Below are 13,436 nucleotides of genomic sequence, written 5' to 3' on the forward strand. Positions count from 1 at the left end.
TTCAATATATATTGGATAGAGACAGTCAGAAATTGAGAGAGAAGGGGGAGATAGAGAGGAGAGAGAAAAAGTGACACCTACAGCACTGCTTTACCACTTGCAAAGCTTTCCCCCAGGTGAGGACTAGAGGGCTCCAACCTGGGTCCTTGTGCACTGTAACTTGTGTACTCAACCAGGTGTTCCACAACCTGGCCCCAGGCCTTTGTTACTACTTAGAAATGTTTAATCCAGGGTCAGTTATTTATTTGTAGAAAGCAGCTTATTTATTCAAATGTGTACATATACATGTATGTTTACATACATGCATGTGTTATTCATATATATAGATACATATACATTTACAAGTCTCACTTTGATTATTGGGAGAACACTTAGTTATTAATTTCAGAGATTCAGTAAGAGGAAAACCTTCCTGTTCTAACCATGGGTGATATTTTTATCTCTCAGAACAGTTTGCCATTTCAAGGTTAACAAACATATCCAAGTCTACTTCTCAACATTCTAATTACCGACAGAGACAGAGGCATACACACACAGAGAGAGAACACTCCAGCTATGGCTCTGAGTTATTTGGTTTTTTTTTTTTTTAGTGTTTAGTTTGTTTTGCCTACAGGTTTATTGCTGGGGCTCAGTGCCTGCACTCGGAATCCACTGTTCCTGGAGGCCATTTTTTTCCTTTTTTTTTTTTTTGGATAGGACAGAGAGAAATGGAGGGAGGAAGGGAAAGTAGAGGACAGAGAAAGACAGACACCTGTTGACATACTTCACCTCTGTGGAACAAACCCCTGCAGGTGGGGAGAACCGGGGTCTCGAACTGGGATCTTTGAGCAGGTCCCTGTGCTTCGTACTATGGATGCTTAACCCTTTATATTAACACAAGTCCCTCTGATTTTCCCTTTTATGTTTGCTTACTGAGGAATTTCCTTTTCCTTTTACACTTTTTTGAGTGTTTGTAGTTACATCTCTTATAGCCATTTTAATGTCAATAAAGGCTGTATTAGTAAAATTAACTGTATCCCCAGAATTTTAATTCCTAGAGCTTTCTTTATTATAGCATTAAGATATGTCATGAACATAGTAGTGTAGATATAAGGTATAATGGGAATGGATAGAATATATAAATTAAAGGTACTGTAAACACACTGAAGTATTTGTATTTGACTCGTGAAACAGTTGAGATATTCAATCAGTTATTCAATGATTTCAAGACAGTTTACACATCAACAGAAATTGGGGACACATAAAAGTATAAGTTTGTAAAGAGAAGGTACCAGTAGTTTTAAATCAGGAGTTCTTCCTGCCTAATGAATTTCCATCCTTCCCTTGGAGGTAAACACCATGATCATGTGTGGTGAGGATAAGATAAGAACCAGAAACTTAATCAGCTAACTGAGATGCTGGGCAGAATGGAATTAAATTCTGGTATTTTTTTCATTTTTATATAGGTTAGAGCATTGAAAAAAATGTATAAATAAAGTTTCATTTTTTGTTGTCACTTGCTTATTAGCTTTAGAAACTGACAAGTAAAGCTTGTTCTCTTTTCTTTTGTTCTTATTTAATGTGTTAATAGGAAGAACTCTGTCTTCAAATGTGCATTTTCTGCTTCAGGTACCAGCAATGAAAATTATGTAGTGACTTAAAATTCCTTATTGCTCCTTTCTAACATGTATTTATAGCTTATTTACCACTTTTTTAGTTCTCTTTCTCTCTTTACTTTTGTTATTATAGTTATTTATTTTTTGGATAGAGACAGTCAGAAATTGAGAAGAAAGGGAGAGACAGAAATATATCTGCAGCCCTGTTTCAACATTTGTGCGCTTTCCCCCTGCATGTGGGGACCAGGGGCCTGAACCTGGATCCTTGACATTGTAACATGTGCTCAACCACGTGCATCACCACCTGGGCTCCTCTCCCTCTCCCTCTCCCTCTCCCTCTCCCTCTCCCTCTCCCTCTCCCTCTCCCTCTCCCTCTCCCTCTCCCTCTCCCTCTCCCTCTCCCTCTCCCTCTCCCTCTCCCTCTCCCTCTCCCTCTCCCTCTCCCTCTCTCTCTTACTAAAGCACTGATCAGCTTTGGCTTATGGTGGTGCAGGGGTCTGAATCTGGGACTTCAGAGCCTCAGGCATGAGAAAATCTCTGTATAACCATTATTCTATCTACCTCCATTCTAGTTCTACCTCTACACATCTTTAGTTAATAATGCTTTCTGGTTGGCATCATGGTAACAACTGGAACCTGGTGGCTGAAAAGAGAGTTAACATATAAAGCCAAATTGTTGACTAATCATGAACATAAAGGCTAGAATAGTGCAGATGAAGAGTTGGGGTGGTCCCCAGTTTGTAGATAGCTAGTACACATATTTTAGTTATATTCCAAAGGGTCTGTGGCTATACTATTTTTTTCTTCTTTTTCTTTTATTCCCCTGACATGAAATCTGAAATGCAGGTAGATCCAAGTTATTGTCTGGGGAGATGATGTCATGACTGGAAAAAGGACCAGAAATCTGGATCAGGGAAGAGATTAGCTCCCAAATATGGGAAAATTGTACAGATATTATTGACTGTAAACCCCATCAATTTGATGTGATCTGGGGCCCATATTTAGCTTAGGAGCCTATGTGACCTCTGCATCCCTGTAGATCTCAGTTCACATTCTGTGATTATGAGTAGGAACATTCCAAGCTGCCCAAATACCGACCCATCTTCCTCAGGTTCTAGATGCTACCATGATGCCGGCAAGACTTCCCTGGACAGACAACCCCACCAATGTGTCCTGGAGCTCCACTTCCCCAGAGCCCCGCCCCACTAGGGAAAGAGAGAGGCAGGCTGGGAGTATGGATCGACCTGTCAATGCCTGTGTTCAGCGGAGAAGCAATTACAGAAGCAAGACCTTCCACCTTCTGCATCCCACAATGACCTTGGGTCCACACTCCCAGAAGGTTAAAGAATAGGAAAGCTATCAGGGGATGGGATGGGATTCAGAGTTCTGGTAGTGGGAACTGTGTGGAGTTGTACCCCTCATCTTATGGTTTTGTCAGTGTTTCCTTTTTCTAAATAAAATAAAAAATAAATAAATAATGCTTTCAACTTAAGGTACCTTCTTCATATTGTTTGATAGCAACTACATGATTTATAATGAATCACATAGTATTGTTCAAGAGGTAATTTTAACAAACGGTTATAAAAGCAGATAGGATAAGATCATTAAATATATATTGTATCTTATGTCATGGAGTTTATACTTTTACCTAAGTAACATTGAGTGTCAGTCAGGTTTAAAGATGTTGGTGGTATTTGTCATCATTTTCAGTAATCTAGGTATTGTGGTTGAGAAAAGTAAATTTGAGAGAACAATACTGAAGACAATTAGAAAGATAAATTTAAACATAAATATAGATTATGAGATGAATTTACATGCAGGAAATCGGGATGGGGGAGTGCAACAGAGAGCAACCATTTAGAGGCATGCAGAAAAATACGACTGAGTGGGCCAATGAAAAGTCACAGTCACAACTAAACTCCCAGAGATATCATAAGAAACTTTGGAGCTAGGCTGATGATCCTCAAGAGATGTTTCAAATTAAGAAGATGGAGCCAGTCTGTTATACCATCACATGAAATGGTCGTTATATTCATATGCCTTAATAGACAGTGTGTTATTAAATGAGACCACTCTTCTTCCAGCTAGAGCAAACAACAAGTAGGAGTAATTAGTTGTCAGTTATTGGTTGTCAATATTCTCAATAGCTGAGGGGATAAATTTTTTCATTCTAAAGGACTATGGTTAAGCTCTTTATAAATAATCTGTATTTTAGTAGCCGTAAGTGCCTTAATACAACTATGTGAGAAAGAAAATAGGGAGCCATTCCCTATGCTACAGTAGAAGTAGTTTGAGACTGGAAGTCTCTCACACGATTAAAATCATTATTTTTATACCTTCTTTGGTGAGGGGATAGAATTTTTTCCCTTCTTATATTTGAAATCTATCATGAGCTGCTAGATGCTTTTATCATACATTATCAGTACACAGTTTGCATGAGGAGAGATGAACAAAATCTGAGTATCATACATTATTCAATGGAATATGCTCACTGATCAAAAAACTTGTAGTGGCATTAATCACTATAAGGTAAGGAAGATAACATGACAATTATGCAAAAAAGCCCCCGGCTCCCCACCTGCAGGGGAGTCACTTCACAGGAGGTGAAGCAGGTCTGCAGGTGTCTATCTTTCTCTCCCCTTCTCTGTCTTTCCCTCCTCTCTCCATTTCTCTCTGTCCTATCCAACAACGAATTGCGTCAACAAGGGCAATAATAATAACCACAACGAAGCTAAAACAAGGGCAACAAAAGGGGGAAAAAAATGGCCTCCAGGAGCGGTGGATTCATGGTGCAGGCACCAAGCCCAGCAATAACCCTGGAGGAGGAAAAAGAAAAAAAATTATGCAAAAAAAAATCATGTTTGAGGCTCTGCAATCCCAAGTTTAATTCCTCACACTTCCATAAACCAGAGATAAGTTTAGGCATTTTTAAGGGTTACTTTTACTTTTTATTTATGTATCCACCTCAATGAGGACAGTAGTCATTTTGTTGATGGGCACTGGCATTGCCTGCTATTCAGGTATACTTTGATTTGATTAGAAATCTTTGCTGCTGTCTTAAAAAATAGAAAGAGAAAACAACCAATAACAACAACAACAAAAACTACCACCATCAATTACTGCTATGCTTTCAAAAATGGGTAAATGGATTTTCCTCATTTCTTACCTTGGTTTTAAGCTTCAAATGTATCAAAGTTCCTCTGGACTTCTCTAGGCTTTTAACTACAATGTCTATCCAAAAGGATATGTCCTCACTAGTGCCACCATGTCATTGAGGTCCTATTTTTTAAGATGTTTTATAAATTCTATCTCCCTTCATACTTATGTAACTATTATTATTATTATTATTTAATAGTGATAAATAGTGTCAAATATTTATTATTTGACAAGACCATAGGATAAGAGGATTACAATTCCACACAATTTCCACCACCAGAGTTCTGTATCCTAGCCCCTCCATTGCAAACTTTCCTATTCTTTATCCCTCTGGGAGCATGGACCCAGGATCATTATGGGGTGCAGAATGTGGAAGGTCTGGTTTGTGTAATTGCTTCTCTACTGGGCATTGGCAGGTCGATCCATACCCCTAGCATGTTTCTTTTATTTATTTATTTATTTATTATTTATTTATTCCCTTTTGTTGCCCTTCTTGTTCTACTGTTGTAGTTATCATTGTTCTCACTGTTGGATAAGACAGAGAGAAATAGAGAGGGGAGGGGAAGACAGAGAGGGCAAGAGAAAAATAGACACCTGCAGACCTGCTTCACCACCAGTGAAGCAATTCCCTTGCAGCTGGGAAGCTGGTGGCTTGAACCAGGATTCTGACACCAGTCGTTGTGCTTTGTGCCACCTGCACTTAACCTACTGTGCTGCCTCCCCCCCCTGACTCCCCGTAGCCTGTTTCTATCTTTCTGTAGTGGGGCAGGGCACTGGAGAGGTGGGGTTCTGTTGGTATGCTTCTAAATTCTGCTCCTAATACCCCTTCTGTTTCATTGGTTTAATCCCCCCTGCTTAACACTGTATTCTATTTATATAACCACTGTTAATTAAGCACCATTCTGCCTCCAGGGCATTGGTTTAATCCTCACTGTTTAGCACGCTTTTTCCTTCTCCCCATCCCCTATCCTACTACATCCTCTTTGGACCTGACACTTCCGCCTCAGGATATATAAGGACAGGATTGTGATTAGAGATAGCTTAGATTGCGCTGTGTTCCACATGAATAAAGACTGAACTGCGTACTACTCAGCCATGAGTCCCTGGTTGTCTCTCTCCCCCGCCCATGAAGCTAGCCCAACAGGGTTCCAAGACACATTGGTGAGATCATCTGCCCAGGGAAGTCAGGTTGTTGTGATGGTACCATCTGCAACTTTGTGGCTAAAAAGCATTAAGATATAAAGCAGAGAAAATTGTTTAATAGTCAGGAACCTAAAGGCAAGAATATAGCTGATGAGATTTTGGGTCTCCATTTTAGAAAAAAAAATAGTAGGTCTATTTTAGGTATATTCCAAGGAACATTTTTATTTAGGCTGACACCTTGCTGTTTCTGAATCAAACACCACCACAAAAGATCTATTTTCAAAGCTTACTCTTGCTTAATTCTAGTTAGCCTCCTATCACAGAGTTTTCATTCTAACATTTAAGCAACCAAAAGTTCAAAAGGTGTGAAAAATAGATAGGACCCTTATATGTGTAGTGCAGTCCCTATTAGTTCTTGTGAATGCCAGAAGGGCTTTGATAATACACTGGGATGCAAGTGGAGTGGCACCATTGTTGCTACTTGCTGGAAAGTTTCCCATTGTAAGTAAACTCCTTGTAAGGTTCAGCATTTGCTTTTTTTAGTGGACTCCAAAAATAACATATCGTTCCTTGGGTTACTTCACTTGCCCCCAATCCCTCAACAAAAAGAAGTTAAATAATATGGAAGTCATTAGACATTTCTGTTTTTCTTTTGACTCTGATAAACACGACACATAAACAGAGCCTCTAGGGAAGAATGCTTTTGGAAATATAAAGCCTGAATAATGGGAGGAAAAGTTTCTAGACATTTCCACCACAGCAAAACTCTAGACTATGGGGAAATACTAATGGTGAACAAATAGCATGTCGATGCTTGTGTAACGAATGCAAACAGAATGCACTGAATTGGAAAAGAAGAGCAGTAGGGCAGCACTATATGCATGAAGGTTAAATGTATTTTTACACCGTGAACTAGTTAATATTTATTTACTTGTTTTTGTCACCAAGGTTATCACTCCACCAATGTTAACATGCATGATTCCACCAATTCTGGTGGCCATTTCCTTCTTTCTTTTTGATAGAAGGGGAAAGACAGTGAGAGACAAAGCGAGAGACAGAAAAAGAAGGAGAGATATCTCCAACACTGTTTTACTATTTGTGAAGCTTCTCCCCTGCAAGAGGTGACCAGAGGCTCGAACTTGAGTCTTTGCACATGGTATTAAATGCACTCTACTGATTTTATCACCAACTGATTTCTAAATTGGGATTACTATCACATTTTAATCTTATACATAGAGTAGAATTTAATTCTGAAAAGGCATCAGTGTTACAAATTAACTAAATAAATTAATCATATTTCAAAATATTATCATCAAACTAACCACCATATATAAGAGCCTTTCCTATATTCTGATTGTTGTTCAGTTTTAAAAATTGATTTATCTACTCTGCCTAAAAAGCTTATAATGGAGGTATAAGTCAGTACTGCTTACATATTATGGACACATATTCCTATGATATTAGAAAGAATAACTGTTACAAATGATTGTATTAACTTTTAATTAAACTCTGATACGTGGGTGATTAAGTTAATCACCATTAGGTCAGGGTACTGGTACACCCAGAAAGGCTCACACTTTACCATGTGTAAGGACCTAGGTGCAAGCTCCTGGTCCGTATCTGCAAGGGGTAAGCTTTACAAATGGAAATACAGTGCTGCAGATCTCTCTCTCTCTCTCTCTCTCTCTCTCCTTTTCTCTCTTTCTGTCTCTTTCTCTTCCCCTTACTTCACTCCCCTCTTAATTTCTCTGTCTCTGTCCAAGATAGTTTATTTATTTATTTATTTATTTATTTATTTATTTTCTCTTTTGTTGCCCTTGTTTTATTGTTGTAGTTAATTGTTCTTGCTGTTATTGATGTTATTGTTGCTGGATAAGACAGAGAGAAATGGACAGAGGAGGGGAAGACAATAAGGGGGAGAGAAAGACACCTGCGGATCTGCTTCACTGCCTGTGAAGCGAGGCCCCTGCAGATGGGGAGCCAGGGGCTGGAACTGGGATCCTTACACAGGTCCTTTGCACCACCTGCGCTTAACCCATTGCTCTACTACCCAACCCCCAATAAATAAATATTTTAAAAAGTTATTCACAATTAAAAATATAGGCTTATATTGAATGGATATGTAAAGTAGGGATGAATCTCTTTTATCTCTTTTTTTCAATTTTAATATCACTTTATTGAGGAAACATTGATTTATAGGATTTTTGTTGTCATTAAAGTAAATTCCCCAAGACAGGTACATTGCACCCTCAACCAAACCATCATCTTATTCCTCCATAGCAGTTTAGATCCCTTACCTCCCCTTAACAATCTTCCTTTTCCCCTACTGACTTCCCAAATCTACTGAGACAGAATATATAGTCCATTGAGAGTTGGGCGGTAACCGCTCAGTGGGTTAAGCGCACATGGCACAAATCGCAAGGACCAACAGAAGGATCCTAGTTTGAGCCCCCGACTCCCCATCAGCAGGGGAGTTGCTTCAAAGGCCTTGAAGCAGGTCTGCAGTTGTCTATGTTTCTCTCCCCCCTCTGTCTTACCCTCCTCTCTCCATTTCTCTCTGTCCTATCCAAAAACAACAATAACATCAATAACAACAACAATAATAACTACAACAATAAAACAAGGGCAACAAAAGAGAATAAATATTATTTTTTTAAAAAAGAATATAGTCCATTAAGGATTCAGCCTGCATTGCTCTTTGCTTTGTTTCTTAGAGCACAATGGTGAGTGAGATCATCCAGTATTCATCCCTCTCCCTGCTTGGGGTGGGGTGATCTCTTTTAAGCCCATGTTACAAGGTTACATGTAGTGATGGCATTTGTTTAGAGCTACAGCACCAAATGACAGTAATGTATAATCAGTTTTGCTTAAATGCCTCATACATACTCCAGAATTTCTAAGGCAAAACACAATTAAGCTGAATGATGTAAGCTCACTGCAACTCTTAGATATATTTAACAACTCATTGTTTTATAAATATGACGTTGATTAAAAGACCACTCACTTAAGTCCGTGGCATATTTGATAATTGTATGGAAATTAACTGATATAGGTTTGCTCACCCTAAATATAGACCATGGTAGAAAGAGAATGTCTTTATTATTTAGGTACCTGAAGCATTGAAGAGAGAATATAATAACCTTTTTTGACCTCTTTTTTCTTTTTCTTTGTTTGGTATCCTTTTCTTGTCCTATATCTAAGTAGTTATTAATGAATCCACCTCAATTTCAGATCTCATAGAAATGTGTATAGTTTCATTTTTAGTGATAAAAAAAAATGGCAAGGCAGTGTTTCTTTTTTAACTCATTTGACCTATTTTTTCCATGTTTTCAAGGGTCAAAGTTTTTTATAGTATCATTTTTCAATACTGAAAGTTCCATGATAGTATTTTTTTTCTTTATGCATGTCTGTCTGGTAACATCTGAAGAGACAAGGTTACAGTGCCCATTCCTATGAAATTCATCTTATAGGGAAGCTTTAGATGTAATGGTGAACCACACTGGAGCACCATTCATAGAAAGGTGAATAAAATGCCATGATTCTGAATTTTTAATAAAATGTGAGCATAACATAAGAAATAAAATTCAACTTATTTCTGTATCTTCTCTAGTGATTGCAATTGACAGTCTAATTCTAGCAGTGATTTTAGGAATGAAGGCAATCTTTAACAGTGCATCTTTAACAATGGATCCTGTATTACATGAACTAATGGGAGCTTTTTGTGATTGCAAAGATTCACTGATTTAATTGTAATCTGCTTCTTTGATGACTGAATATCAAATGCTTATTAATGTGTGGGCTAGCCAACAACATTCAAAGTACTTTATTAAATATAAAACCAAGAAATTGATTTATAGTGTCATTATTCAATAGTGATTGATAAAATGCATGGCATTTCTATAAAGTGCAGAAAAGTAACAGACCTGGGGATTACCTGGTAAAGTGACTGCTCTGTCATTTCTGTAGTTCAAATTAAAGCTACTGACAGAGCACATGTACTATAGCACTTCTTGCTTTGGTGTCTCTCCTTCTATCTGTCTATCTTTCTGTCTCATCTGTCAGCCTGGAGAAGAGGTAAAAGCCCACCACACATAAAGCCCCAGGACAAAAGAAAGAGAGAAAAAGGAGAGGTCTGAGACTAATGAACAGATTAGATGATTTAACTCAAACCAAGAAATTAGTATTAAAGCTAAAATCTTAATCTATTTTCTGATTCTAAAATCTGTGATCTTTCTAGTAGTTAATTAATTCAAAAGTTATCTTCTCACTTGTTAAAAATTCTGAGAGTTAACTTTATTCTGAATATGTTATGATGTCCATTTGAGACCTTTTAAATATGTTAAACATTTACATGGATATATATATATATGAAAATTCATCTGAAAGCATTCATAAATACAAATTGTCTTAAGAGGGGGACCAATAAATGCATAGGACATGAGAGTTCATACAAAATGATTGCATACGTTTTTTCTCTTAGATCAGGTATAAGAAAAAGCTGTCCACTATCACCACCGCTATTTAAGATAGGCTTGGAAATCCTAGTCATGGCAATTAGACAAGAGAAACAAATGAAAAGGATTTTTAAAATAAGAAGCAAACTTGACACTCTGTACAAATGGTATCATACTATACATAGATTTTAAATTTAATACAATCTCTTTCAAGGTCCTACCAAAGTTATTCCAGGGAATAGAGAAAAAGCTACAAAAGTTTATCTGAAGCCAGAAGTTAACCAGAATTCTCAAAAAAAAAAAATCCTGAGAATTACAAACTATATCACAAGACTATCATAATCAAAACTGTCTGGTAGTGGAAAAATAGATATTTGACAAATGAAATAGAATTAAGAGTCCAGAAATAAGGCACATTAGAAGAACCAATTTTTGCCAAAGTGACCCAAAACATTAAATAGAGAAATTGGAATCTTTTAGAACTGTTGTTGGAAAAAAATTATTAAAACATAGAGAAGAATTAAACAGGAGCACCACATATCATCATGCAAAAATGTCAATATCAAATGGATCAAAGACTTGGATGCTAAAGAAAAATATAAGTCAGAAACAGAGAGATGAATATGGGATGATCTCACTCATAAGCAGAAGTTTAAAAGAAAGATCAGAAAAGAAAACACTAAGCAGAACTTGCACTGGAGATGGTGTATTGCAGAATAGTAAAAGACTTTGGGATGAAGGTGGTTAGGTCCTGGAACAGGATGGCAGAGGATCTAGTGGGGGTTGTATTGTTGTGTGGAAAACCAAGAAATGTTATGCATGCACAAACTATTGTATTTACTGCCGACTATAAAATATTAATCTCCCATTAAAGAAAGATATTTTAAAAACATGGAAAAAAAAGAAGAAAGAAAAAGAAAAATACTTGGATGCTAGACCAGAAAATATTATACAGAAAAGAAAACATTGGCAGAACACTCTGCAGTGGCTAATTAGGATATGTTTTTGAAGAATAAATTCTAGTAAGAAAGTAAATAAATGAGTGAGTCCACATAAAAAGTTCTGCATAGCCTAAGAAATATTACAAAAGAGGCGAAGCCAAGAGGGCGACTGGAATGTAGCAGTACCCATGGGCTTTGACATCAACTGCTAGAAAGCCTTTAAATCCTGGCCTTCAGTGGGACAAGCAAGGAGGAATCCTAAAGGTAGACCAGGGAGGTGCTTATAATTCAATTTGGGTTAAAAATTAGAGCAAAAAGAAAGGAAATTTCTTGATTATTTCTCTCAGCCTCCCTCTCCCTATAACCAAAACCCAGGGGTAGGGAGCTGCTGCTAGCAGGCTCCCCGTGGAGCTCCTTTCTTTACCAGGATTCCTGGCTCACCGGGGTGCCATTAAACCCTGCTTACAAATTTCTAGCTATTTATGTTGTTCCTCTGAGTAAGGGACTTAGACCCATTCAAGTGACAATTAGCTAATCAAGCAAGCCTCACCCAGCCTGCTTGAAAGTTTGCTTTTTTTTTCTTTTTTTCACATTTGTTTTGTATTGTGTTTTTTTTCTCAATCAGTTGTCTAGACTAAATGTACATAGGCTAACAGGGAGCTGTCCAAGCTGTAGACCCACTGCTTGGGCTTATTACTCTGTTCTGTTTTAAATACTATTATATATACATGCATATCCCTTCCCCTCCCATCAGGTGACCAAAATTAACTCTTAGTATACTTTCCATTGCTAGACAACAAGAATTATCACCCACTGTGAGAGAAACTTGTCTCACTTTTCATACCTCCTCTATACACTATCGCCCTTCTCCTACCTCCAAGCCAATTAAAAAAAAAAAATATATATATATATATATATATATATATACACAACTCTCCTTTCACTGATTTTTTTTCTGTTTCCTTCTTTTTTCTTTTCTCTATTTATTCCCCCCTGTCTTCCTTTCTCCCTTCCTCCTCCCTTTGCCTTCTGAATTCAACTGATACTTATTTGTGAACTATTTCAGGGAAGAAGTCTGACTCAGAGTGGACTCTTTTTGTGTGTGTCTCTGCTCTACTTCCCTTTCCCCTCTTGCTACCCCTAGAATCTACAGTTGACACTAGATTTGCATAATTGTCTATAGCTGCTATCCCTTTTTTTCTTTCCCTTTCTTTTTCATTTAGATTTGGTTGCTATTTTTTCTTGAACTGTAGACATTGTGGGACTAACTGGTATTGGTTAAACTGCTTCAGTCATTGCTTTAGTTACTATTGTAATTTCTGAGGGTGATAATTGCATTTGTCATAAAGGTATTTAGTATAGTATGGCTTGTACATAAAACAAAGCAACTGAGGAACAACAGAACATAAAAATAAAAAACACATTAAAATGGGTAGATCAAGAACAAATAATACTGCTAATACAATGAAGGAAGATAGGATCCTAGAAGAAACAACAAATCAGCCAGAAGTAACCATAGATAAGAAAAGCATGCTAGCAATAATAAATTTATTAATCACAGAAATGAAAACAACATTGGAGGAAAGGAATAGCAAAACAACAGACCCTCAAGGAAAATACTAACTACCTTGAGGCAATTAGAGAACTGAAAGCTGAAATACCTGTAATGAAGAAAGCAGCCGAGGGAAGGGAAAGCAGACTAGCAGAAGCAGAAAACAGAATTAGCCAGACAGAGGACGAGCTAGAGAAAACTAAGAAAAAGGTGAAAGAGCTCAAAAAGAGATTGAGAGACACTGAAAACAACAACAGAGACATATGGGACGATCTCAAAAGACGTAACATTCACATAATTGGCCTGACAGAGGAAGAAAGAAAGGAAGGGGAAGCAAACATTCTAGAGGAAATTATAGAAGAAAACTTCCCAGACCTGAACAAAAGAAAGGACATTAGGAACCAAGAGGCTAAGAGAGTCCCAAACAGAATCAACCCAGACCTGAAGACACCAAGTCACATCATAGTCACAATGAAAAGAAGTAAGGATAAAGAAAGGATCCTAAAGGCTGCAAGAGAAAAACAAAAAATCACATACAGGGGAAAACCTATAAGACTATAAGCAGACTTCTCTACCCAAACTCTAAAGGCCAGAA

Source organism: Erinaceus europaeus, chromosome 18, assembly GCF_950295315.1.
Source record: "Erinaceus europaeus chromosome 18, mEriEur2.1, whole genome shotgun sequence".
Lineage (NCBI taxonomy): Eukaryota > Metazoa > Chordata > Mammalia > Eulipotyphla > Erinaceidae > Erinaceus > Erinaceus europaeus.